The 5,000-nt window shown below is 33.4% G+C and overlaps 1 protein-coding gene across 1 annotated transcript in view; it reads left to right on the top strand.

Annotated features, from left to right (window-relative positions):
• The window catches only part of LOC106878514 (PDZ domain-containing protein 8), a 161,499-nt gene extending 156,624 nt beyond the window's left edge, over positions 1-4,875 (top strand). The window contains exon 16 of the mRNA XM_052973683.1: positions 1-4,875. This exon is cut by the window's left edge and continues 3,017 nt beyond it. The gene's annotated coding sequence lies outside the window, so the exon portion shown is untranslated.
• The last annotated feature ends 125 nt before the right edge of the window (positions 4,876-5,000 follow it).

Raw genomic sequence — 5,000 nt, 5'->3', positions numbered from 1 at the left:
AAGTGAGCATTGGCTTTTTGATTAATCAGCAGATTATCAACAATTGAAATTTCTAATCAGGTAACCAACATTTAAGAAATTTAAGGTAGGTGTGTCTCCAGCTAGCCAATCTTGAGAGGTGGATAGTGGAATAAGGTCATAAATATAGGGTTAGTTAAAAGCATTGATATCCTTACAAAGTGATTAAGCCAAGTGACCTTGACTACAAAGGCCAGTAGCAGCAGACTTTACTTGAATAGAGCAGATAATAGGTGCCAAGCATGATATCTGATCCTATCATAGCATAAAGGCAGCTACAAGTGCTGCTCCAAAAACCTTTTACTAACCTGTATTCAAATTCAGCATTAGTTTTTCATTTGATTAATTAATCTTGATAAAATGTTCTGAAAGAAAACTGCCAAATTAACAGAATTTTAGCATAATTTAATGGAGATCCTTTTAATTATAATACAGGGAGAAAATTTTGGCAAAACCACTAGTTAGCTATAGTTTCTACAAATCGTCCAAGAAGGAGATTCCATTGTGATTGGTCTGTATTTTTATCTATTTTGCAATCCTAATGGGCTCGTATGTTTTATCTAATCATGTCTTAGTTTCATTGAGCCTCAGTTCCTATATATACCTCTTTGCTTTTTCTGATACTGAGTATATTGTTTCGGTACTTTCATACTTGCAGAGGGCCATACTCATATCTACTGGCTCTTGGAGGATACTTGTCATACACTGTCCATATACTTTCCATGTATTTTGCAGCTGTAAGACTCCATTTGATTTGGTTTGTACTGAGTACATTTTGGTGGAGGGGGTGGGGCTTCATACTTCAAGCATCTAGTCATTGGTGTTCTTTAGGTAGGCATCTACACCTATGGTTACTGTCTTTAGAGACAGTTGTGCCTGCAATCAATCGACATCCTTCATCCTTTCATGAGATGCATAATCTGTCTACATTTGCCTTTGTGTGACTCATGCAATGCATTGTGAGGAACTTGTGTATTGTTGTTTCAATTTTATTGATCTTACTGAATGACCATTTTATGATATTAAAACTGTAAGTTACAACAGTTACAGCTAAGGTATTGATTGCATCAATCTTATTCCTTGCTTGCTTATGGGATTGACATATCCACGGGTAGACATCTTTTGTCACCATGATTTTTTTACCCCAATGACTTGTCTATTAGTCTGAATAGCACAGTCAGTTTGGATGCCAAAGTCACAAAGAATGGTGGTATTTTTATTTTCCACTATTTTGGTAAAGTTATGTTCCCATCAGTTCATCTCATACGGGAGTCCAGATTTATGGCATATGAGTCTGTGCATACACTGGCTAAATTTATCTTAGTAATTAATTTATTCATGTGAGGCTAGCATAGATTATCCAAAGATGCACTACAAGAACAGCAGACAGGATCAGCACCCAAGCTATTATAACAAAGTACTCTATTTCTGATTTAAGTCCAGATGCAGCCAACCATTGATGGGTCATATTTTTACCTATTGGTTTTTGAAGGGTATTTGCCAAGTGACGCTTAACTTTTCTAGGTATTTTCCAGCACTGACATTGCATTGGGATTAGCTTATAATTTTTACCTGTTTTGCAGTCACATCTGTTTCATCAAATTGTGACTCAGTTCCATTGATCCTCAATTACTTTATTTACTTATTCACCTTTTCTGTTTTTGAGTACATTTTTGGAATCTTGATACATGTAGCATGTAGCTATTTAGAAAAGAATGGAAGTTTCTAAGTCTTTTGGATTTTTGTTCCAAAAGATAGAATAGTCACCTTGATACCACCTTTATTGCTATTTAAAAAAATTTTTTTATGTAAATGGAAGATTGTTGATTGACTGTTTCTGTTAGTTGAGAAGTGAAATTTATCCTCTAAAAATCACCTCCTAAGTGCTGCACATGTAGAGGCTACTTTTGTACTCATTGCCATTTTTTAAGTTTGTATTGTCAAAGAATAAATGGTTATTTTCAAGTATTAATTTCATTATTTCTAAAATTAAGTCTTTTGAGAATCTTCTCTGAATATAATTTGGATGTTTTGTCAACCAGAAGTTCATGGCTTCATTTCTAAGTCGTGTGGGATATTGATGTATGTATCAGGTCATTAAGAATGAAATGTCTGATTTTGAACTGAAAGTTTTACTTATCTCAATAAAAAGGCAATGAAGTTAATCAAAGAATGCACCTAAATTATCAACACAATTTTGCCATTTTATCTGTAGCTTATTTATGCCAACAGTGAAGAATTCTGGAGAGCATGAGGTGATGAAATCACAAAAGGCTGTTTTTGCATCTTCTTCAGATTTGAAGTTTTTCCTGCAAAAAAGTTGTCTAATGTCTGGAAAATGTGATAGTCAGTTGGTGCAAGGTCTGGTGAATATAGTGGATGGCAGAGTACTTCCAAGTTCAGTTCCTGAAACTTGAGTAGCATTCTTTGTGCAACATGTTGTCGAGCATTGTCTTGCAAGAGAATTGGCCTGTCTCTATTGACCAATCTCAGTTATTGAATTGCAAGTTCACTCATCATTTCATCCAGTCGGTTGATGTATACATCTGCTCCAATTGACTTACCAGGTCTCATGAAGCTGTAGTGGATGACACCAGCGCTGGACCACCAAACAGGCACCATTAGCTTCTTCTGGTGAATATTCTTTTTTGGATTGGGTTTTGGCACTTTGTCTCTATCCAACCACCAAACAGAACACTTGCTATTGTTATAAAGAATCCATTTTCATCACACGTAATAATACAATGCAAAAATGGTTTGCTTTTATTCTGTGACAGCAAAGAACAGCAAGTTTCAAGATGACGTGTCATTTGATGCTCATTCAGTTCATGTGGGACCCACTTGTCCAGTTTCTTTACCTGACTGATTTGTTTCAAATGGTCCAATAAAGTTGGAATCGAGACATCAAACCTTGCTGCTTTCCAAGCTCATCATTGCCCACCTTGGTCTCAGGTCTACTACAAAGCTGATTTTCAAGAGTAAAGTCACTAGACTGGAACTTCTCAAACCATTGACATACAGTGTGCTCATTCACCACATCTTTACCAAACACTTCATAGATATTTCGAGCTGTCTGGGATGCATTAGTTCCATGAAGGAACTCATATTCATAAACAACACAAATTTTTGATCTGTCTCTGGGTTCACAAAAATTGATTTACAAAAGAAAACTCACAATATAATCAAATACCATGAATTGCATTTCAAAAAAGGGATGATGTAACTCTTCAGTGTTGTAAAACAAAGAAGTGTCAGGATAAAACATTAGAGTTAATGACTGTCAAACTTGGTGCAAAAGAAAATTCGGCCATTTCATTCTTAATGACCTGATACTCGTTATGTCAAAGCTGAGTATTGTTTCCCGGTGTATTCTTTCTGATATGTAATTTAGAAAGTCCATATCATTTCAAATGAAACTCTGCACCATTTTTCATAATGGTTTCAGTATTATATTTAATAGGCATTGTGTGTTTGATGTTAGGCTTGGAAATGATTGGAATTTCAAGTTTCAGTTTTGGAATTTCAACCTATGTTCTATGTTTGCCTTGAATTTGTTTTGATTTATGAACTTTAGGTAATCCATAAAAATTATTGGTCTTTGAAGTTTGTTAAATAATTGATTTTATTCTGTTAGGCTCTTTGTTTTCATCATCAAGTTGTTACAAAACCATGCCTCTATAATGGTTTTTATTCATAATTATAGTTGCTCCACTCCTGTCAGCTTTTAGATAATTATTGATGAGTCTTTTTATAAAATACTGAATACCTGTAATTAGTCTTTAGATATGTATATATTAGATTCACATTTCCTCTCTCTACTGTCAGATTGTGCTGATCACCATAGGTAGGTTATGTATTCTTTCAAGTATTTATCTCTAAGGATGGTTTGAATCCTATTTTTGCTTTTGACTAGTGATTCATCCATATATTCAGCATCTTGGAAGAATTCACTTAATCATAATTTTTGGCAAAATTCTTTTTTCTTTTGCAAGCTTGGTTTTGTTAGACTGAGTGGATGTGAGTGTTAGACCATTCTCTGAGATTTTAATTTCTTGTTGAGATGATATTTTGTTGGATAAAGTTATTATTTTGGGTTTACTTGTATGTTTTTTAATATTTCTTTAGTGATGGTGTAATTTTTTTTCCTTTTTTTGGTGAAAGATCTCTTGATTCTTATTTGTGTTAGGGGTGTTTTTTGTTGGAATTTTGCATTCTGTATGTTAATACTCCAGGTTGGTTATCTCTGAGCAAGTAAACCCTTGTTTGTTGGTTAAGAGATTGGTTCCTTATTCTTTTGTTGTTCCTTGTAGTTTTGCTGGGTCTTTGATTTGGCCTCTAATGATTTCTGTTACCTTTGTGTCTTGTCCTACTTCTTATTACACCTGTGCATAGTCAAACTTTTGAGTTTCTTTGAGGACTGAAGGACTTTTGTTTGTTGTGTGAAAATCCTCCATTTCTTAATACCAATAAATACAAAAGAACAGTTCAAAAATTGACTTTAAGAAAGAATTGAGTCTCAAATCAGAAACACCACTCTTCCTTTTTTTTGAAACCCACCTGAATACTGGAAGTTAAACTATCATGATATCATTTAACCTCTAATCATTAAACTGGGAAAAATGACCAGGAACATCATTCTTCTTCGTTTTTCAAATATATACTATTTACCAAGGATATTTTTATTTCTACCATATATATATATATATATATACATATATATATATGTTTTGTGTACATTTACATATATATATTACATCATATGTAAACAAACATCAGTTTGTTTTTGAAGCGTTGAAATGTACTGTAGAACAAGCAGAAAGATTTTTTTTTAAACATATTTTTTTAACGTTTTTTAACTGAACAATACATATAAAGGATAATATCCGTTTTAAGAGCAGAAAAGTTTGCTGGCAAATTTTTCTGTTCTTAGAAAGGATTTTATCCTTTATATGTACTGTTCAGTATTTATGTGTTGAAAAAAA

Source organism: Octopus bimaculoides, chromosome 16, assembly GCF_001194135.2.
Source record: "Octopus bimaculoides isolate UCB-OBI-ISO-001 chromosome 16, ASM119413v2, whole genome shotgun sequence".
Classification (NCBI taxonomy): Eukaryota; Metazoa; Mollusca; class Cephalopoda; order Octopoda; family Octopodidae; genus Octopus; species Octopus bimaculoides.
This window is presented reverse-complemented; position numbering and strand designations above follow the sequence as displayed.